Below are 24,112 nucleotides of genomic sequence, written 5' to 3'. Positions count from 1 at the left end.
CTTCGTTGGTAAACCATAAACCTTTCTTATCCTCTCTAATTTTTTTATTTGATTAAAATTGTTTCTATTGGCTTTGTGATTTCATGAAGATTATGTTGGCTTTGCTCTGATTACTATTAGTATTTTAGGTGTATTGATTCATTAGGTTTTGATTTGTTTAGAGGACTTGTGATTTCAGGTTGGTTTCATTTGCTTTAAGAGATTTTGGTTGGTGCTGGTGGCTTTGAGTTTTTAGATTAAGCTTGGTGGGCCTTCGATATTTGGATTAGACTTGGTTGCTTTAAGTTTTTGAACTGGTGGCTTGGAGGTAAGTGTGTATGATTTTTGTTGATTAAATCCCCAACAATCTGAAGGATTGATGATGAATCATTGTTCTGAGGCATTTTGTTATATTTTTTAAGGCGTTCTTATATATTATGTCTGATTTTGGCTATTATTAGAGTTGTGGTGTTTTATTATATATATATTTTTTCTGATTTGGGTCATTATGTGTTTATAATCTGATTATTATTATGTTGGAGATTCTATATTAACTTTGAGATTAGTGACATTACAACTTTTGTTCTTCAATTGTAATTTGAGTTTTGTTTTTACCAAGATCGACTTTCTGGTTTGAATTATGTTCATCAATATTTCATTTTGGCTTTGGATATTCTAGATTACAAGATTGGTTTGATTATATATAGTAATGTTTCTTATTGTTATTTAATCTTAATCTGTTACTTTTTGTGACTATAATCTGGATTACAGCTTGATTGTGCCTAAAATACCATATTAGTTTTAGATTTAGTTTATTTTTGTGTTTCTAATCTATTTTGTGTTTTTCTATGTTTATTTTGCAGTATGTTATACTGCTTTGTTTTGCATATTTCCATGTTCATACAAAAAGACCAAAAGAATTTCTTGTACATGGGAGTTTTGCAAGCTATTTCCTTAGAAAAAGTATATTCTTGAAAATATAGAGATAAAGCATCGATCCTTTTTTGTTGCTCGTGTTTGTTGTGTTTGAATCTAATCTAAATGTGTGCCTTTGGTTTACATGTCTGATTGGTTGATATATAAATAAATTGTTTCAATTCTAGAAACTAAAAACCATTCATAATTTTATTTTATTTTTCTATAGTTTCTAATCAATGTTTTTCTTTCTTTGATTTGATTTTAAAAATATTGTGGGTTCTACGTCCTTTCTATATCAGTAACTTGTAACTTGTATGCTCTGGTTTCTTTGATTCTTTCTAACTTGTATAACTATTAGCAGTTTTTCTAAGTTGTAAGTTAGTCACACTGAAATAGAAGCTTAAAGTTTATGCAAACAAACTAAGAATTGTTATTAGGGAATTTCTGTTCTACTTTGATGTTCAAGAATTGAGTAGTTTTCTTGTTTTTTTGTTCACTGAGTCTATTTATTTATTTTTGTCCTATTTCAAAAGTTTTTCATTAATCTAAAAAATACCTTATTCATTTAGTTTGAGTGAATTTGGATTCAGATTATGGTTTGTTTGTTAGTTAATCTTAATCTGTCATTTTTTGTGTCTGTAATCTGATTTTTAGTTTACTAGTTTGTTCAGGGTCTGGTTCTATTAACACCTTTCACCAGCTACATTTTTATTTCTCTTTGCTTGTAGGTTCTGGTTCTGTTTTGAGGAAGGAATCTGTTTTAATATCTATGTATGAAGGGATCTCTTTTGAGCTAGGATATGTTTTAGTATGTTTTGTTTGGTAATTTGTTTCTGATATGTGTATTAAGATTTAGTGTTGCTCTTTGGCTGTATGGTCTGGTTCTGTGTCTATAATCTGATTTTTAGTTTGTTTGTTAGTTTGTGGATTTATGCCATTGTTACATTGAATTTATTTTGCCTATGATATTCAAGAATAAGTGTACTTATTTTATGTTGGTGATTATGAGAGATGTGCTCATATATTTGTTTTTTTGAACGCCCATAATAATAAGTCACATATTTTCTGAAATCCTTATGATGATTAAATTGGGGATATTTATTGTGTTGAAATTAAACTCTCCACCTCTGCCACAAGCATCCAATCTAACTCTTTACTCTGATTCGAGACCCCAAACATTCAAAGGTATTCAATATGTTGCTTATCATGATGAAGAGTGGGAAGATCATTTCTTATTGACAAGTTATTTGATTACCTTTTGCATATGATGACATTTCTCTAATTGAGACTTGGTTTTTAGTTTGTGCAGTTGGAGAAAAGGTGGGGAAGTTATAGTTTTGAAGACTAAGAACATGAAGAAATAAAACCAAAACTGGTTACGTTGGCAAAGGAAAAGAAAGAGAGACTTTTGGTTTAAAGTTGAGAATTAGGGAGATTCTTTGTATTTACAAAGATTTATTATACTATTCATTTTTAATTTGAGAATTTATATTATTGTAATTTTGTATTTGTTTTTAAACTTCCATTTTTATGAAATTTCAAATTAATGTAATGTACATTATGTATATTTATTTTTATTGTTAACTTTTATGAAAATTTTAAAATTATTAATATTGTAAAACAAATAAAAAGTTGATATTTACTTAAACATTAATAAAAAATTTATTCAACCTAACTAGAACAATTCATGTATTTAATCCATAAAAAAATCATGTAGACCAATGAGAATATGCCATGTGGCCTAATGATCATGTGTCACATGACCCTTTGAGAGCACGCCACGTGGCCCAATAAGTTACTGCCATATGTAAGAAAATGACCACTAAGCCATGTCACGTGCCACGTTGGATGACACGTCATCCTTTATCTGACACATAATTGTTGCGTCAGGTTCCACGTTAGGTGCCACATCACTTGCCACGTATGATGCCATGTCAAACACTATCTCATGGTAGCTGACTCATTTTTGTGGGGCCCACGTGATTTTTATCTACCAATATACTAATTGTAGGTAATAATACCTTTCTCGACTAACTATTACCTACCAATAGGTTATTGGTCAAAATATGTAGGTAAAGACATTTACCTACCAATGCAACATTTTTACCCACAAATAATATAGGTATGTAAAGGCCGAATTTCTTGTAGTGTCACCTTCATAATTAGTCATATTAATTAAACCTTAGGTTATAATTAATATTCTTAAACTATAGGTTATACTTATAACATCTACAAGTGTTACTACGAGTGTCCAACTAAATCCCGGTCTGAACCAAAATCCACAGTCATAAAGATACTACAACTATTACTATTGCTACTACTATATAACTAGCTAAGTAAAGTTCTTGGACTCTACATAATTTTCCCACAGACAAAGCAAGGACCATCCTCGCCCTTAAACTTGTTTGGGTTGGTTTTTGGACCCAAAGATCTCCCATTACCGTTCTTTCCTTTACCTTTATTTTTGGGATGTTTTGGTTGTGACACCGGATTTGCTTTGGAAGTCTCTCCATTAGACCCTCCACAAGTTTATCTCCACATATCGATTCATCCATGATTCAAATGTGTTTTTGGATTTCCTCCAAAGAATAATAATCATTTTTATGAAGGATTCTTTTCCAATAGCTCCTCCAAGTTGGTGGTAATTTTGCCACTACTGCACCAACTTGAAGAGCCTCGGGAAGCTCAATCTTCAAAACTTTCAATTTGTTAACAATTATTTGAAGCTCATGAATTTGAGGAAGAATATGTTTATCACCAAAAAATTTGAAATCAATGTATTTAGAAATAAAAAATGTTTTGGTACCTTCCTCTTCCACCTTGAATTGTGTCTCAAGTGCATCCCAAATCTCCTTTGCCGACTTGGTCTTGGTATAGAGGTCATAGAACCTATTGGATAGGGCATTGAGGATATGACCCATACAAAGAAGATTGTCCTCCTCTCTCTTACTTCTTTTCTCCACCACCTCAGGAGTGTCATTGTCGGATGGCTCCGGGAGAGGTTCAAGGGTGGACTCTAGGATGTAGGCGATCTTGAGAGTGGTTAAGAGGAATCTCACCTTGTCTTGCCACTGTAACGTCTCGAATTTGTTATTAAGGCTGAGTACCTAAATTGCTATGCGAGGAGGGCTTAATCAAATTTATATATGGAATTAATTGAATATATGTGTGATTATGTGATATAAATGATTTATGTGGTAATGTGAACATTTATGCATGTTTAAGTGTATTAAATATGCATGCGACCCATTTTTGTAAATTGAGCAAAATTGTAATTTCTAACCCATTGAGGGTATTTTTCTATTATGTGTGAGTTATGAGTGAGACCCCAGTGTTATGGGGATACATTTGAGATGTGTGGTTCGAGGAAATCCTAGTGAGCGGATTAGCGGAATAGTCTCAACAAGGTCAAACACTCGGCTCTGTGTGAGTCTGGGGGTATTTTGGGAAACTTAGTGTGTATTTGAGATTTATTGGGTGATGGGTAGTTATTAAATGATTATTTGGGTATGTCAGGATTATTTGGGAATTTATAAGACAATTTGAGGATTAGCAGAAATGTGGCTAAAGACTGTTTTGCCCTTGAGGGCATTGGAGGGAAACTTTAGGATGATGGGCATTTTGGTCCTTTGCTAAGCTTTGGCTGGACTTGGTTAGGCTAGAGGACCCTAGAAGCTAAGGAAAAACATAAGGAAACACAAAAACACTCTCTCTCATTCTAAGTTTTCTCTCAAAGGGTGGAAGTGTGGAATTCTTGGAGCTTATAATTTAGTGATGATCTGAGTTGGATTTGACGTTGGGTTTGAGGATTGGAAGCAGCTAGGAGTACCACCAGCTAAGAGGGGATTCGAATTCTACTGAGGGACTCAGAGGTATGGAGGACTAACCTTGAGTTATTTAAGTGTTTTTGGTGTGTTTTGAATTTTGATGTTTAGGGATATTTTAGAAGCTATAGGTTGTTTTTTAGCGTGTATCTGAAATTACTGGAATGGTTTGGGTGGTCTATTTGGGATAAAAACTAAGTTTGGAGTGGTTTAGGAGAAGATGCGATTTCTGAAATTGCTATATTTATGGGTTCGCAAGGTCGCGTCGCGGCCCTTTTCTTGGAGCGCTGCAACCCGCATGAACTTAGAAGCCTAAAAGGTTCTATAAACTGCCTTAGCACTGTGCTACTGGGTGGGTTGTGCTGCGAGGCGTGTCCAGGGAAACGAGGGCTCGGGCCCTCTGACTTATATAGGATCGCAGGGCTTGCTAGAGGCATCGCAACCCGCATGAACTCAAAAGCCTAAAGGGTTCTGTAAACCGCCTTAGCGTTGCGCTGCTTGGTGGGTTGCGCCGCAGCGCGTGTCTAGGGAAATGAGGGCTCGAGTCCTCTGACTTGTATAAGGTCACGACGCTTTCTAGGGGTGCCGCGACTCATATAGAGAACTTTGGCTAATTAAGGGTTTTAAGCTCGAGAACTCAAATCTAAAGGCTCGAGAAGGATTCTACTACTCAGTTTAGAAGAATTTGAGATCCCAATGGTTAGAAATATACCTTAAAACTCTTTAATAGTCTAAGTGATTGATGGTTATCCATTATTGCTTTGTGACTAGGTTATACTGCTAGGGCTTAAGGATAAGGATTGTGCTCGGGATTGCCATACGCTATATGCTCTAGACTCGAGATAAGAAAATTCTTGTGCACGTAGAGCAAGGCATGGCCCTATTATCTACACTTGTTTTTTGCTTAGTGTTATGTGTAAATTCTTGTAACTATTATGTCATATATGTGTTTTTGACAGATCGGCAAGGCCCAAGATCGGCATAGGCCAGGAGAGGCAAGGGTCGGGATCGGCAAGGTCCAGGATCAGTATTAAGCATGTTGAATGTAAGTTGGCATGGCAAGGCCATCTAAGGGTGTCATACTCACCCGCTCGGTTAGGACCGTGAACTTGGTGCCTGGTAACGCACCTTGGCCGGCTTAGGCCGCTATTGTGAATTTTAATGGAAACTTGTAGAGTGTCTATTATGTCTGATTAATTATGCATTTGTTGAAATAAATTATTGTATGTTGTGTTGTGAAGTTTTCTTGCTGGGCCTCGGCTCACGAGTGCTCTATGGTGCAGGTAAGGGCAAGGAAAAGGTCGATCAACCATGACTTGGAGGGCATGGAGCAATGCATACATGTTTGGCGTACCTGGCCGCCATGGTTGGGGTACTTTTGAGGAGCACAGTATATTGTCTAATTTTCTCACTTAGGTCGACTGTACAGTGACTTTTGAATTGTAAATATGTCTTAAACAGTATTTTGGGATCCCAATGTAACTCTTTTACAATCTTGATGAAAGTACAAATCTCTTATATGATTTTTTTAAATGAGTCTTTGTTTTAATTTAATTACACTTTTGGGTCTAACACCTCGATTAACAAGTTAAATACACGTTTTAAAACCACATGGTAACGACTCTAGGGTAGTAGGGTGTTACAACTTGGTATCAGAGCGTGCCAAGGTTTATGCTTCTTGGAGATTGAATGAACATGTACGCTCGTTACCAGAGAAAAGCTTGACTTAGGGTTGGTCGGTATTAAGTGAAATATTTGTCTAATTGCTTATCTGAATTTCCCTATCTGCTTGTTGATATAGAGAGCATGACGTATGTAAATGTATTTGGTGGGAGTAAGGTTTTATAATTGATGCATGAACATTATATACTTGTGTCTTAGTATGCATGTTGTATGTGGTTATTGTGTTGTTTGGCCCTGCTCGTGGAATAGTTTTGGATATGATTATTGATAACTCTAGAATATAGAGTTATCTTTAATACTTTTAGCTTATAATTTGATTAAAAAGATGAGTGATTTGGGTCTTTGTCTTTAGAATTGAGTCATTCTCTTTTATTTGGGTTTAGGAATTAGTTTTCATTTTATGAGGGGAAATAAGTAAGAAAATGATAAATTGGATGAAGTTGAGTGAATTGGAAATGAGCTAATGTGATTTAAAATGATAATTTTTGGTGCAGGAATTCTCAAGTTGCTACAGGAATGCTGAAGCATTCTGTCCAGGAAGCATGCATTTCTTGGGTCAACGTGAGAAGTTGCCACCTCAATAGTGTAAATCTATTTTTTTAATTATCTTGACTTGGGCTAAAGAATAAATGAAGAGATTTGGGCCTTTAATTGTGTTTGTGCATGTTTAGCAAAAAGGCACAAATGGGAGGAAAAAGGCCCACGTGGGCTTAAGGAAAAGAAAGAAAATTGGAGCCCTAATATCATATATGATCATCCTTACTTTTGTAGCACACGTATAGTAGCAGCAAGGGAGACATCCAGCAGCCATTAGAGAGAAAAAGTGGAGAACGAAGAAAAAGAAAAAGAAGAAGAAAGAGAAGGATTCAATAGAGGAGGACCATTTTGGGAGCATCTTTTTGGCTTGATTCTCATATCCTTCTCCTAAATATTTTATTTTATTTTTCTTGTATTTTCTATACTATGATTTGTTTTGTTATGGGTGTTTTTGAGATATTGATTATGAGCTCAACTTTTCATAGCTAGAATAATTATTAAGCCCTAATGTGTGAATTGGTACTTTGTTAATGGTGTTAATGCGAAATTGGGTTTTATTCATTCAAGTGATTTTAATGTGAAATTTTTGCTATTGTTTGATCACCATTAGAGAGCAATTGAGTTAATTAATAATTCTGAAAGGGTTATAATTAATGGACATACAATTTGAATGGTGCAAGATTAAATTCTTTGAATTTAATTTGCGTTAGTATAGACATATATTAATTCCTTGCATAATCTTGTGGAATTGGTGCTTGATAAATATTCTTGACGTTAAATTGACATAGACATGTGTTAGTTTAATTAGAGAATTGATATCATAGTGACTTCAATGGAAGCATATGAACTAAATTGGAATTCTAGATTAATTATTCCCAATTTGCCCAGCATTACTGCAGCATTAGCATCAAATTTACATTTTAGGAGGAATTAATTATTCTAGCTCATCATCACTGTCTTGCTCTCTTGTTCATTTGTTTATTTTATGTACTTTCTTGGATAGCTTTTAGGCTTAATCAAATCTGTATCACTTGTTTTGGTCCAAGTTTTTTAGTATTGATTTTTGCATGATTAATAACTGATTCAATCCATGTGGAGACGATACTTGACTTATCACTTTGTTACTTATTTGATGCCTGTGTACACTTGCACACACTATTAATTTTGTAACAATTATCATGTCTGATAGGTTAAGCTAGTGACTACAGACAAATTCAGAGGCTATGTATCCAAGGCAGTCAATTAGACCAAGCATGATTAATATCAGGGTTACGGATGGTAGTTGGGGCCAGAACCCTTCATCTACCCCTGGGATTGGCAGCAGATGTTTGTTACCATGCAAGTAAAATTGCAAAATCAGGAGGAAGAGGTTAGGTGGTTGAGACAGCGGGTTCCATCAGGGAATGCTATTCCGTATGTTTTGACAACAATGGCACCAATTTCGGTTCAACCAGAGGGCGAAAACAAATGCGAATTATTGTATGAATGATTTCAAAATTCTGATCCTTCAAATTTCAAGGGAGGCTTGGAACCGTTTAGAGCTGAATATTGGATGGGCATGGCTAGCTCCATCCTTGACTATGTGGGAGTGGTAAGCAATGATAGATTGGCTTGTGCCACATATATGCTGCGGGAGGATGTCTGAATGTGGTGGGAAATGGTATCCAAGACCCAGAATGTTGTCATGATTGGTTGGGAAGAATCCAGATAATTGTTCAAACGAAAGGTATTACTATGACGCAGTTTGAATTGTGAAGACCAATAAGTTTATGAACTTGGTTCAAGGTAGTAAGACAGTGACAGAGTATGTCAAAGAATGTACTGGGTTAGCCAATTCACCTTTGATTTGGTACCAACAGATGTGGCCCAGAAGGAATGATTCATTCGAGGACTAAAATCTGGGGTAGCCCAGAGAGTTAGGATTGCTCCAGTACATGAGATTTCTACCTAGGCTCAGGCGGTAGGGAGTTCCCTTGCTATTGAGAATGCAAGATGTGAGATATGGAGCGAGAGTTTCATATGGGGGAAAGCTCAGAAAATGGTGCCTCATTTGCGGGATCAGGTAGGGGTAGAGGCCCAAGTAACCAGAGAAAAAAAAAGACCTTTGATAATTCTACTACTCCTGGTCCAGATAGGAGTGGTCATAGTATTCAGGGTGGCCGCCAGGGTGGCAATGAGGTTTGGAGAAGTTATCAAGTATGTGTCAGGTGCAGGAGGCGCCATCTGGGAGAATGCCGAGAGAATGCATGTTTTCTATGTGGAATGGTTGGGCACTTCAAGAAGGATTGTCTGAGATTGAAGAAGACAGAACGAAGGATTGTGGATAGCTCGAATCCAACTCGAGTGTCTGCCTTGATGCAGTTAGAGCCTGAGGCTAGACCCTCGGAGACAACAGGTTGGCTTTCTAGTTCTCGTTCTTTTATATTATGTTGATTAAGTCTGATGCTACGTATCTCTTTGTAGAAACATAGATATGTGGTACATACTATATGATTATTACGCTATAGGGCTTGATATTTTACTGTCTGCCTGAGAAAAATTGGTAATTTCCAGGAGACGGATCAGAATATTATTAGTAGAAAGTTGGCAATAATAATTAATTAAGTTGGTTATATGAGGATTTTGATATGATCCCGAGTATGGATTAGTTTTCCAAGTAAGGGACAACCATGGACTGTAAGAAAAGGATGGGGACTTTTGAGTTTAAGAGGGGAAGGACCCAGTTGCATTCGCGAGTTGCTTAGCTATGGTGAGAGGTACCACCAGGATTATATCAGTTAGACCAGAGGGAAAACTGGATCGGCCAGTGAGGTTTCAAATGGATTTATGAGGATTCGTATGGATTGTTGTCACGTCAAGGAATTGAGTGTGCTACAAGATTAAGACAGGGATAGAACCAGTATCAGGGACATCAGGAAGAATGACACTAGCTAAGAAGAAAGAATTAAGGGTTCAGTCGAATAAGTTATTTGATATTAGGGATTGATCAGACGGATCATTTCACCATGGGTCATGTTAACACCATTTACTAAGAAGGAGGCCAAGTCGGCGAGAATGTGTACCGCATATGGATAGCAAATAAAGTAATTGGCAAGAATATGTATCCATTGCCAATGATGGAAGATTTATTTGTCTGGTTGCAGGGTAGGACAATGCTCTCAAGAATTGACCCTCGATCTGGTTATTATTAGATGAGGATCAAGGAAAGAGACATTTCAAGAATTACCTCTTACGCCAAGTATGATGAGATGGATTGTCAGTGCAGGCTCTTGAACTGATCAATGCTTCAGCGACCCACTTAAATTCAACAAGTAGAGAGTACAAGAATGATGTGGACAAGTCGTATTTGAATCGATTGAGAATGTTCTGGACGACTTCAGATTAAGAACAGAATACAAGTAATAATTGTGTTGATACTGCCGAGGCTGAGGAAGTGGGGATTACAGGTAAGGTTCTGGAAGGAATAAGATATGAGTTCTCCATATCATATTCAAGGTCACATTATGGGAAGTGATGGGATTGTGTATGATTTAGTTACGATAGAAGTCGTAAGGAAATTGTTAAAGGAACATTTTAGAGGTTAGAAACTTTGTGGAACCGATAAAACACATCGATTATTACTTGAAGCACCTTCGAGAACTGCTATACCCTTGACTGAAGTAACGTAGAAACCTAAAGTTTGTCTGAATGGAAAGTTGTGTGTCGAATTCTCAGAAGTTGAAAAAATGGTTGATTCACATGCTATGGTATTAGAATATGCATGTGTGATGGACTGATACAAGAGGACAGTGTGATGGACACTGTCCTTGCTTAAAACATGGAGTTATAGTGTGGTGTGACAAAGATTAAGGTACGCCCGTGTGTAGACTAAAAAAGTGATTGTGTTGGGAATTGTGCCCTTAAAGAAATTTTAGTTGACAATGGTTTTAATGAAATAAATGAATGAATTGAATTATTGTATATATGTAGCTTATGTACTATAATATTGTTAATAATATTAAGTAAATATCAGAAAATTCCCAAGTTCTTCTATGTGGTCTCGATTTCATATTGGTATGAGAGGATCGAGATTGAGATAATGAACTTAAATAGTTCGCAGTAAAATAAAGTTATGGAATCTTTAGATTAATTACTGCTAGTACGGTCCACTAGTATTATGAATACATTTGACCTAGATCCGGGTTACTAGTGTAGTAAGATATTTTAGTGGAGGTACTTTGCATGCTGAGAGTATGTAGAACTGTACCAGATATGATTTAATAATACTTGTTTAAATACAGTTTCGTAGTATTATAAAACACATCAACTGATGATCATATACAAAGTGATCTTAATCATGAAGTTACTAAGAACTCCTATATATGTCATTTGTTCGTATGATTCATGCGTTACGGTTTGTCAGAAGATCAGGCTAAGAAGTATAGTTTTGGGGACTCAATGATGTATATGGCTAGGGAGATAGCTTAACAGACATGGAATTTGTATCTTCTTATAGATTGAATGATGATTCCGTTTTGGGTTGGCTTTTGGAACTGAAAAGGTTATTGACGTCAAATTCATAATCAGATTATGAATTAACCTTCACTAGTAAAGTGGATGGTACAATAGGTATCAAGATATAATTAAAAGGGTAAAATGATAATATTATTCCCACTTAATTATGAATCATCAATGGAGGATAAATTTGTATGTAATGATTATATCAATGGACACTTTATGGTTACAATAAAGTACCTAGTAAATATGTCTTTAATTCTCAAGAGTTAAGTCTCATATTTATAGTGGAGTAATCATTAGATTAATAAATATGATTATTGAATCAAAGAGTTTTGGTTAATAATCTTTTATTTATTGGAGCTTGGAATTATTGGTCCATAGGTCCCCGGGGCGGCTCTATCAACACTAATCAAAGTAAGAGTTGATACAAGTGTCAAACTATGAATAGGCTATTTGATAGAATATTTATTCTTCGGGATAATGTGCAATCATATGATAATTGAAGTTGCACAATTTATTATTGCATATGTGCAATTTTCGAAATTGTGTAAAAATAGAAAAAATTTATTTTAATCAATAATTTTATTTAAGTGTGAATAAATAAATATGAATAGTCAAAATTGGTTTTGATTATTATATTTATTTAATTAATAATAGATGAAATGGAAATTCAAATTTAAAATTTTGAATTTTGAAATTTAGGTTGTTATCTTTTTCTTTAAAAGATGATACCTTATTAGAATTTCTAATTATTAATTAATTAAAATAAAAACATATTAAAAAAAATCAAATCTCATTTTCAGGGATAGTGCCACATGCATAAGGCTTGGACTACTCTATGCGTGTAGCGCTACTGATGTGATCAATTATTGGTTTTTATTTTATTTTTAATTATTTAATAAAACATTTTAAAAGGGGTTTTAAAATGGAATGTAAGACTTTGTCTATTATCATTATTATTATTATTAAATAAAATAGAAACAACAAGTTTTTACGGAGAAGAAAAACTATCATCTTTTTCACAAAAGTCAAACCCTTTCTCATGAGCCTATAATCAAGAGTCTCATGTGTTGAGAATACTTTTAATTCACAAAATAGATTCTTGTCCTCTATGTGCCGACCCACATCTTGAGGTGTGGAGAACGTCTTGGAAGATCTAGGTGTGAGTACTCTAGTGGGGATAAGAAGCTCGAAATATATATGAATAGATTCAAGGATTCTTGATAGGCTACAAGAGGTAAATCATTTCATATTATTTTTACATATAAATATTATACATTGATTAATATATTTCATATTAAAATATCCTCATATAAAGTTGTTTATATGAAAAAATTTTGTTGTATGCAATACTACCATTACCACAATTTTTGCTGCGAACTAGGAACTGTTCCTAACAAATGGTACCAGAGCCATCTTTAATCCTGGCATATGTTAATTACTGTGTGGGTATCATATGAATTTTTTATATTATGTGTAAGAAATTAATGGATGGATGTTTATGTATGAATTGTTTATGTTATTAAAGGTTGGTTTTCATGGTGTTTCTGGGTTAGGAAAAGTTCTTAAATTTTCTAGATATACAAAAATTGTAAGCCATTTTAGGGCATAGGAATTTTTTAATTTATTTAAAAAAAAATAATAATGGATAAAATTCGGTAATGGCTCGAGCCCCGAGCACAAACCCTGAGGCCCGAGTCACTGCCCCTGCAGCCTGCGTGCATCCCTGCGCTCCCGCGCCCAGCAATCCTGTGCACCCGCATCCCAGCGTACGTGTGTACCCTCGCCCAGCATCACTGTGCACCCATGGCCCAGAGTCCTTGTGTGCCTTGCCCTCGCGCCTGCACCCTGCTCCCCTGCCAGTCGCCGCCCAACATTGACACACCCATTAGGGTTTGTGTCATGCAAACCCTAATGGAAGTGTAATTATCCGTTTGGGCTTGTTTAAGCCCAATATAACCAAAAGTTTATTTATAAATTTTGAGTTAATTGTGGTGAGTCCAAATTCCAATTGGGCCTCAATAACTTGGTGGGTATTAAAACCCAAAGTTTGATTTTTTTTAAATTTATTTAAAATAATTAAAAGGTTATTTAATTCGTAATGGATAAATAAAATAGTAATGGCCCAAAAACTAAAAGGGAAGGTCCAAGATCAAAGGAGTTGCTCTTTATTAGGCCTTAGTTAGTTTAATTATTTTTGTGTATTTTTTGCAAGTGTTGTAATTTACCCAAAGCACTCAATCCGCATTTATTTATTTGCTTGAACATGATTAAATTGTTTAATACTTTATCATGCAAAATAACATGCCATACATACTACTCACATAATACATATTAAGCATGCATTTTTTTTAGAAAAATGCTTAGGATTGATTGTATGTTTTTATTTGATAACTCATATAATTAATTTAGTCTTAATTAGTTAAGATGGTAAAAGGAATTTAAAGTTTTTTATTTTTTTATTTAATAAAATTGTTTTATTAAATAAAATGGTATTCTATTTAAGAGACAAAATAAAATCTAGGGCACGATTATTTATTTTTCATAATTGGATTAGTATTTATTTTTATATCATTTTGTAAAATTAATTTAATTAGTTTTACAACCAAATTGAAAAATATTGTTTTTTAGAAAAACACAATTTTTAAAATAGTGAGTGGGAGAGGGATTTATGACAATGAGTCCCATAGTCTCCATTATTGGTTGAACATCGAAAGGCATAGGAAGGGCCTCGTGTCGCCTCCATTTGCGGCCTCCCTATGGAAAGGCTTCTGAATATGTTTATTTTATCTCAAGGTTGACTTCTCATAAGAGAATAAAACTAGTGATGTATTTCAAGTTTGACTGACCCTAAGGCACACTCTTGAGTAAGTCATTGATCGAAAAATAATGGGTTACCCTCTGAAGATGTATCTAGGCTTTCAAGCACGACTAGTGCATCTTGTCCAAACTAATGGTAATTCACAAGTCAAAAGAGAAAAATTATTTTTTAAGTTTTCACTTATGGAGTTGAGATCTTGTCTCAAGATTAATTTGTGATTAGTCTGACCTACCTTGAAGCAGTCCATTAATTTTCAAATTAATCTATTGTGGACTAGTAATTATTTTTTGGGTGTTATTTTATGTGTTGCATTCATGCATCATATTTACTATTCCAAATATACACTGATATTTATTATATGCATTAATTCATTATATTTTGTTTATTTAATTTTCAGCAATATGTCCAATCCAAATCGTGTAACTGTTTTACTTGCTAATGAAAAATTGACTAGTGATAACTACATGATATGGAAATCAAACATGAACATCGTTTTAATATGTGAAAACCACATGTTTGTCCTTGATGAGGAATGTCCTCAGGTTCCTGCTCTCACTGCTGCAAAAAATTGCTAGAGAGATGTATCGAAATTGGACCTTGTCTAACAATAAGGCCAAATGTTATATGCTTGCTTGTATGAGCGATGTGCTCAGAAAGAAGTTTGAAATTGTTGAAACAGCCTATGAGATTTGGGAATCTCTACAAGGCATGTTTGGCCAACAATTTGATAAGTGCAGAAATGATGCTACTAGAAGCTTCATGAATATGAAAATGAAGAAAAATGTTTCTGTCAGAGAACATGTCTGTTGACGGTGAGAACTCGTCAACTAAGTTGAGTTTGAAAAATTATCAAATCAAGATCACTAATTGGAAAGCTGTAAAAACTTGAACAATAACTCAAGAACAATGATAGAACAATAATGGAGAATTCAGTCTTTCATTCACACTCAAGCCTCTGCTACAGTAAAATTTCCAACCCCCTTTCAGATGGTCTTAGAGTTCATTTTATAGTAGGCTCTAATGGCCTTAGGTACATAGTGGTCCAGGAGACCATGGGGTACATAAGTACTATGTCAGGGGAGTGGCTTCAGAGGTTGTGGTCGTACATCCAGCACAGGAGCAGGTGTCAGAAGAATGCCTCCACTACTTGTCTGTACCCATGTCTGATGAGTGGTGGCAGGCGTAGTGGCGCAGGAGGTAGTGGTGTCGGCTCTGACCTATGGCCGTAGACGTACGGACCATGACTCTTACCCCAGCAGTCTCACTGGCACTGGTATCCGTACTCAGTACTAGGTCGTACAAGCATGTCCCATTCGACTCGTACTGGACCCTCTAAGCATAGGGGTCTCAAGGTGTAAGGAATGGGACCTTGGGTATGTGTTATGGTCCCGGCGTGAGGTGGAGATCTTGGATCCTTGGCACGAGATGCCCGAAGCCTCCCGAGGTCACTCATGAGTCCGGTTGATAGGCATGTGGCCTTGGCGGACGTCTAAGGATGTGTGGCAAGACACCCTCCTTGCGACTTCCTTGGTGACTCGGCTCCCTAGCTGCTCACGAGGCCCCTCTCCTCTTATGAGGCCACGCGAGGCCATGCTTGGGCGAGGCCACGCGAGGCCATGCTTGGGCGAGGCCATACGAGGCCGTGCGTGACGAGGCCATGCATGGCGAGGCCGTGCGAGGCCATACTTGGCGAGGCCATGCGTGACGAGGCCATGCGAGGCCCTACTTGGCGAGGCCATGCGAGGCCCTACTTGGCGAGGCTACGCGAGGCCACTTGATCACTTCGGCCTACGAGGCGAGGGCTCGCGGGGGCACTCGGGTGCGCGCATAAGGACGCGAGGCGGGGGCTCGCGCAGGCAGACGGGTGCGTGCATAAGGGCGCGAGACGAAGCCTCGCGTGGGCACTTGGATGCGCGCATAAGGACGCGAGGCGGGGCCTCACGTAGGCAGACGGGTGCGCGCATAAGGGCGCGAGACGGAGCCTCGCGTGGGCATTTGGATGCGGGTCACTGATGGCTGCGCGTCATGAGACCCTTGAGGCTTAGGCGGTACCCACTCAAGGCCAGGCCAGACCTTAGGTGAAATTTGAGCGTCTACACTTGCCCCCTAGTCTAGGAGAGGACCTTTAGGTGCTCTTGTAGACTATTCACCTTGATTCTTATAAATAGGCCTTCATGCATGGCCTAATATTTTCACCTTACTTCCTTGGCTTAGTGGTTTGGAAAACCCTTCTTTTTTCAAGTGGTAAGAGGTTCAATCCTTCACCACCCCATTTTTTCCATAGTTTCATTTTTTTTTACATATGAGCTAATTTCTTGGTGTGTCTATTTTATGACTAACACATCTTTCTGGTTCATTCTTGCAGACGCGCATTTTCGACTCTTTGGTGCTTTTCGCTCCCCGACCTCCTTTGGACCCCAACTTCGCTCTCTTAATCGCTTAATCGCTCTCTCTTTATATATATATTTTTTTTATCGGGTCCAAACTAGCAGTACTTGGGATGGGGTACATTAGTCTGAGCTTGTAGTGAGTTTGACCATATGCACGCCCCTCCTCTTTGTCTTTTTTTTTTTATATCCTGTAGTAGGCCATTTAGGGCGTTTGCATCTAGAGGTATTAAGCCTATTCCTTTGTGTTTTGTAGCCTTCCCCTCGTTTATACGTGAGCCCCTTTTTGCTGTTGGGACGTGGTTTCATGGCCAGTGACGGCCCGTCCGACATACCCCCAAGGGCTGAGTTTATTGACATGTCCTCAGACTCAGAGTCCCCTGAGGGCAACCCTCACCAGGACTATGACTCCTTAAGGAAAGCCCGCATCCGCCACCTTGAGTGCATGGCCGAACTTAGGCGTAAAATTTGGGTGGTGGAGAGCGAAATTGATTCGGTGTCGAGAGGAGATGGAGGACCTTCACCCCCAGACCTTAGTAACCATATAGCGCGTCTTAGGACGACCCTTTATGAATTGCAGTGGGAGTTAGAATTTATGGAGGGACACCTTCCGCCAGAACCTTCCACTCCTTTCTCGCCTGATGACGGTCATGGGGCTGCTAGCTCCTCTCCCCAGCCCCTAGTCTCAGTTTATCCTAGCTTAGTGCTTCCGCCATCGCTCCCTCGATGGAGAACTCTTGCTAGGAAGAAGAAATGGAGGGTTAAGTGTTCTGCCTCTTCCTCACATCTTTCTTTTGATTTTGCAGATATGCCGAAAGCACGCAGACAGGTGTCTGTCCAGGAAGGGGACGACGCCCCTCTACTGGCGTCCAGTCTAGTGTCACACGTGTCTCCGAACAAATTGAAGGGGATCGTGAAGCACTACCGTGTTGCTCCAGAATATGCCCTGTATGCTCCTCAGGAGGCCTGCTGGGCCGACCGCCCTGAGAAGGGTTTTGTGGCTTTGAGTGAGCAGATTTTGAAGGCGGGTGGCACCATTCCTTTGCACCCGTTTTTCGTGGCGGTTCTCAATTACTTCGACTTGTCCCCTCTTCAACTGTCACCCAACAGTTGGTTGAGTTTAAGTTTCCTTTTCATTTGGTTCAAGGGAAACATCAAACGCGCCCCGACGGCGCAAGAGGTGCATTCCCTGTATAACCTCATGGCAGTGCACAAGTCGAAGGGTTTCTACTACCTGCAGAAGGCCAACAACGAGCTCCCCTTGATAGAGGGCTCAGTGTCCAACACAGGGCCTTGGAAACAAGACTTTTTCTGGGTAGAGGGCCCTCTCTTTGTTCATGAAGAATTTCGCGCTGGCCCTAATAAGTACCCTGGTCTCTCTTTTCTTCTTATTAGAACTTACTGTTTTGTAATCTTGCTTGTACTGACATTGGCGTGGATCATGCAGGGCAATTTGCTGATCCCTCGGTCATTGGGCCGGAGGCGGAGGCCATAAACAACCTCATTAATGCAGACTCCGCCCTGAAGAAGGCGGCGGTCCTGTTTACTGTGGCGAACCTCAACCGCCACCAGTTGTCCCCGGTCTCTGACCCCAAGCTTCTGTGGTCAGTTACTGGGTCTAAGAAGGCTATGTCTATGCCGACTGAGCCGTCCCTACACGACGGTGAGGCCGAGGAGGAGATGGAGGATGCCCCCCTCGAATGTGGGGGATCTCATCAGCGCCCCCTGTCCCCCGGGGGATGCCCCCCCTCTGGCTCCCATGACCACGACATGGCCTTTCAATCTCTGGACCCACAGGCCGCAGCGGGATGTTACGCTCCCCCTGGCCTTGATGGCTGTGACGTCTTCCCTCAGGTCCCTCATGATATTGGCTTACCGGATGTTGATTTCGTCGACCTCGCAGAGCCCCCTTCTAATATACCAGGGTCTCAGTTTTTCTCCTTCCCTGCGCCTCCTCCTGCTTCGGCGAGCGGGTCGTCCGTCCCTGTCCAACAAGATGCTCCTAGCACGGAGGCAGAGCCTTGGGTGACTAGGATATCCTCAGCTTATGCGCAACTTTACATTCAAATTGCCTCGAGCCTCCCTGTCTTCGACTAGAGGGGTCTAGGGAATGTGACTCAACCAGACCTTGGGGAAACCCTAAGGCGTGCCGCGGCCTGGGTGAGTTCTTGCACCTTGCGTCGATTAGTATTATGTATAGATGTACATGTGTTTTTCTTTTTGTTACTTATCGCTGACGCCATTGACTTTCTTGTGCAGATCTACACCGTGTCTCTTCAGCATGCTGACACGTCCGGCGTCCTCTCCGCATCTACTGCTGAGAGGGACTGCCTCATGGCCCGGGTCCAAGAGCTCGAAAATGAGCTTAGCGAAACCAAGGTCCAGTTGTCAAAGGCCCGGACTAAGTTTGCCAACTTGTTCTCAAAGAGGGAGAAGGCGAAGGCCCAGATCAAGGAGTTAAAGGGCAAGGCTAGATGCTTGGAGCGCGAGCTCCAGGGGGCCAAGGCCACTGCGGCTGCGTTGCAGGAGAGGGTTACTCGACTGGAGACCGAAGTTGAGGCCCTTAGGGCCAAACTACAGTCGGCTCAGGAGAAGAACGCTTCTTTGGAGGTGGAGATGGCTTCCTTGGAGGCAGCGAGGGCTTCTTTGGAGGCAGAGAGGATCACCACTGAGTGCAGGTCTATAGATCGTGCTCTTTACAATGTGTGGAGGCAGGATCCCAACTTCGACTTCTCCTCTTTTGGTGAACAGGCCGTTGCCCAAGCGGCCTAGTGGAGTGCCCACTTTTGGAGGCCTTGAAATAGTCTTGCTCCTTTTTTTTTTCTTTTAACTTTGTAATATCATTATCAGTGCTACTTTTCTTTTGGTAACTCTTGTACTATCTTAAGAACTCTTTTTTCTAATGTATAAATACATGTTTTGCTGTTTATTTCTTGTTCTGCTGCATTTGAGGCCCGTTTAAGCTTGCATGATGGGGTTTGGTTGGTTCCCCTCTTTTATTTACCAGGCTGGAGGTCCTTTGGAGCCCATGCGAAAGGGTTCACTGAGACCTCTTTTGGTGCCTCTTGATTACTTTTATAATGATATTTTGACCCCTTGGGTCTTAGCTATCCTTTTATATATTTCTGTGTGCGCTTATTATATGTTGCGAGAAGCGTCCTTCTCGTCATTATGCATAGTACTATTTTTACAAGGGTCTCTTTTGGGATCCTTTCTGGCTAGGCGGCTTGGCAGCCGCTCTAGACTTATTATTGGCTAGACGGCTTGGTGGCCGCTCTAGACTTATTATTGTTATCACCATATAATGGCTAGACTTATTATTGGCTAGACGGCTTGGTGGCCGCTCTAGACTTATTATCATCGTTACCATATTTCTTTTTGTGAGTCCCCAAGGCCTCCTTGATATTCACACGGGTAACTAATCCTTGTGATCCCAGGAGATGCCTTGTAAGGACTTTGCTTAAGGCCCTGATATAGGGGGTCCCTCTGGGATCCCCGTTGAAGGGTCCTTTTTTGGGGTCCTCCCGATGGAGGGTTGTTTTCACGATCCTCTTGGTAGAAGGTCTACCTTAGGAGTTAGGAATGCAAGGGGTCCTTTTTAGGATCCTCCATTAGAGGGTCCCTTTTTAGGAGTTAGGAGGGCAAGGGGTCCTTTTTAGGATCCTCCGTTAGAGGGTCCCTTTTTAGGAGCCCTTTTGCTGGTTGCATGTTCTTGCCCCCTGTCCTGCCCCACAAGTGCTTGGTGAAATTTATTTCGGCAGGCACTTTGGCTGATGCTCGTGCAGCGAAGAAAATAAACACAGGAAGTAGAAAACGGTTTCATTCATAGAACGCGGTTTACATCTAACTTTGGAAATAAAAAGGGGGGGGGGGGGGGGGGGTAAATCTAACTAGGAGGCTACCTAGGGCATCCTCTTTGATTCTTACTAAAATAACGAAGAACAAGCTAAACATAGGTTCTTTTGGCATTAAGAGCCGAAGCCTTGCTGGTAGCACTTCTCGAAAGGCTCCGTAGCCTGTCCCATCTTGTGAGGATCTAACTTGTGTGAGTCGCTCCTTCATGCACAGCCATCATCATTGACATGGATGGTTTGGTGGCTGCGCGGAGGGACATGTTATAGCATTCCCTCGCTTCCTTCTGCTCCCCTTTCACACATGCTACTCCCCCAGGGGTAGGGAATTTCATGGCTAGGTGATACACAGAAGTTAACGCCTTCAATTCTCTTAGGGAGGGTCTCCCTAATACCGCATTGAAGGCTGAGGTGCAATCTACCACGATGAAGTTAGCCATTACGGTGGTTTGCCTGGGTTGCTCCCCCATGGTGAGGGCCAATTCGATTTTCCCCAGGGGTTGCATCGAATCTCCCGTGAACCCATACGAAGTCGTAGTGCAAGGCTTTAGGTGATGGAGGCTCAACCCCATCTTTTCCAGCGCCTGTCGATACAAGATGTCCACGGAGCTCCCGTTATCCACCATGACCCGATGCACCCTCATGTTAGCTAGCTGGGCGGTTAGCACCAGGGGGTCATTATGAGGAAAGTGCACCCCCTGCGCATCTTCTTCAGTGAAAGTTATTGAGTCATTCTCGCCCTTGAAGATCTTCGGGGGGCGTTGTTCCAAACTTAAAACACAATGTGGTGGACTTCGTCGGGCCTCCTTGGCATACCTGTCTCGCCCTTTCCTAGAATCGCCTCCGAATCCTGGTCCTCCAAAGATGGTCCTGACCTCTCCTTGCACTTCCAGGGCCACCTCACGTGCCCGCGGCGGGACACTCCTCCTTCTGGCCTCTGGTTATCCTTGCGCACATACCTGCCCAAATATCCCCTGCGGATGAGTTCCTCAATTTCTTCCTTCAAATGGATACACTCTATCGTGGTATGACCGGTATCCTTGTGGTACTGGCAGTATCTACTAGGGTCCCTTTTGGACTGGTCCTTTCTCATTGGTGGGGGCCTTTTGAGAGGAACTCGATCTTCATTGGTGAGGTAAATGTGCTCCCTGGTATCTGTGAGGTCTGTGTAGTAAGTGTAAGCCGCTTGCCTGTGATCATTCCCATGTTTGGTTTTCCTCTGGTGGTCATCTCTTGATCCATCGTATGCCCTTTTCTTCGTTGCTACATTCGACACGTCGTTAGTTGTGGCCTTCGCGTGGGGCTCCTCCTTTCCCGCCTTTAGGTTTGCGTGGCCATCCTCCACACGGATGTACTTCTGCGCTCTCTCATAGAAGTCATCTAAGTCGGTGACTTCCCTCTTCAACATGTTGTCCCACAACTTGCTTCCTGGGAGCACTCCAGCGGTAATGGCCATTTTTAACTCTCGGTGTGTTAGGCTCCCCACTTTTGCGGCCTCCATATTGAACTGGTGAAAGTAGCTCTTCAGGCTCTCATTCTCCCCTTGCTTCATGTTGGCCAGGCTGGTGCCTGGCATCGTGTAGTCCCGCACGGCATGGTGCTGTTGGAGGAATTCGTCAGAAAACTGCTGCCAGGACCTGATGGACCCCGGCCTTAGTCTTTTAAACCATTTGTAGGCGGGTCCTTTCAGAGTAACAGCAAAGCAATGGCACCTGGCACCCCTTCCAATCCCCCTCAGTTTCATCAGATCATTAAACGCATCCAGGTGGTATTTTGGATCCGTGTTCCCCTCGTAGGGGGTCATGTTGGGCTCCTTAAAATTGGCAGGGAGTCGGATTGCCTGAATTTCTCTCACAAAGGGAAACTAATGGTCGAAGTCCTCCTCAAAGGCCTGGCCGCTTGACGCGGTGACGATCTTGCTCCGCAGGCTCCTCATCTCCGTGTCTAGGTCCTGTCTCCTCTTGCTGAGAGTGTCCCTCAAAGCGGATGGGCTAAGATCCGCCTTTCCCTTGCCTTCTCGAGGCGCCACAGGGGGCGTGGTCCCTTTGCCCGCCCTCTTCTTATTGAGCTCCTCCCACAAGTCTGATGGTGCCCTTTTAGAGGTGACCTCGTCCTCATTGCGAGGGGCATCGTTGGTCCTCGGCGCAGGCTTCTGGGCCTGCTTAGGCGGTTCAGGGTGATCACGTTTCTTTGTTCAGGGGGTGTTACTGGTTGAATGTTGGGTTCTCCCATCATCTACCGGTGCAGTGGTCTCCACCCCATCCTTGCCCTTCTCCTTCCTCTTAGGCAAGGTTACGCTCGACTTACCCTGCAGCAGGCCGGTCAGGACCTCTTGCATGTTTTCCAAGGTGGTTTCCAACCTTTGGTTCTTACGGTGGAGCTCACGTATTTCCTCTTCGTAAAACCGGGATTTCGAACTCGAGCTCACGGAGTGGACCCGGGGGTGCTTATCATGCCTACGGGCAGAAGGGCCCGGGTCTTGCTGACTGGAGTTCGGTGCCTGCGGGGGTTTTGGAGAAGGGAACTCATCGGCGTTTACCGGTGGTGTTCTTGGAGGACTTCCTCCAGTTGGAGCGGCAGGTGATGAGACCACCCTATCACCTCCGTGAACCTCAGGGTCTTTCGGGGGCTCCTCATCTCTGGGTGGAGGAGCGTCCTTCATGGAGGCCTTCAGCTGGACTCCGCCCAGGTGAACCTCTACCTCCCGTGGCTCCCTCAGTCGCTTTGAGCGTCTTGGCATCTTCTTCTTGCCGGAAACAATGGTGGAACATTAGCTTGAAACTAACGTTCCCACAGACAGCGCCAAACTGTTGACGGTGAGAACTCGTCAACTAAGTAGAGTTGGAAAAATTATCAAATCAAGATCACTAATTGGAAAGCTGTAAAAACCTGAACAATAACTCAAGAACAATGATAGAACAATAATGGAGAATTCAGTCTTTCATTCAGACTCAAGCCTCTGCTACAGTAAAATTTCCAACCCCCTTTCAGGTGGTCTTAGAGTTCATTTTATAGTAGGCTCTAATGGCCTTAGGTACATAGTGGTCCAGGAGACCATGGGGTACATAAGTACTATGTCAGGGGAGTGGCTTCAGAGGTTGTGGTTGTACATCCAGCACAGGAGCAGGTGCCAGAAGAATGCCTCCACTACTTGTCTGTACCCTTGTCTGATGAGTGGTGGCAGGCGTAGTGGCACAGGAGGTAGTGGTGTCGGCTCTGACCTATGGCCATAGACGTACGGACCATGACTCTTACCCCAGCAGTCTCACTGGCACTGGTATCCGTACTCAATACTAGGTCGTACAAGCATGTCCCATTCGACTCGTACTGGAGCCTCTAAGCATAGGGGTCTCAAGGTGTAAGGAATGGGACCTTGGGTATGTGTTATGGTCCCGGCATGAGGTGGAGATCTTGGATCGTTGGCACGAGATGCCCGAAGCCTCCCGAGGTCACTCATGAGTCCGGTTGATAGGCATGTGGCCTTGGCGGACGTCTAAGGATGCGTGGCGAGACACCCTCCTTGCGACCTCCTTGGTGACTCGGCTCCCTAGCTGCTCACGAGGACCCTCTCCTCTTATGAGGCCACGCGAGGCCATGCTTGGGCGAGGCCATACG

The sequence above is a fragment of the Humulus lupulus genome, chromosome X (assembly GCF_963169125.1).
Source record: "Humulus lupulus chromosome X, drHumLupu1.1, whole genome shotgun sequence".
In the NCBI taxonomy this organism is placed as follows: domain Eukaryota; kingdom Viridiplantae; phylum Streptophyta; class Magnoliopsida; order Rosales; family Cannabaceae; genus Humulus; species Humulus lupulus.
This window is presented reverse-complemented; position numbering follows the sequence as displayed.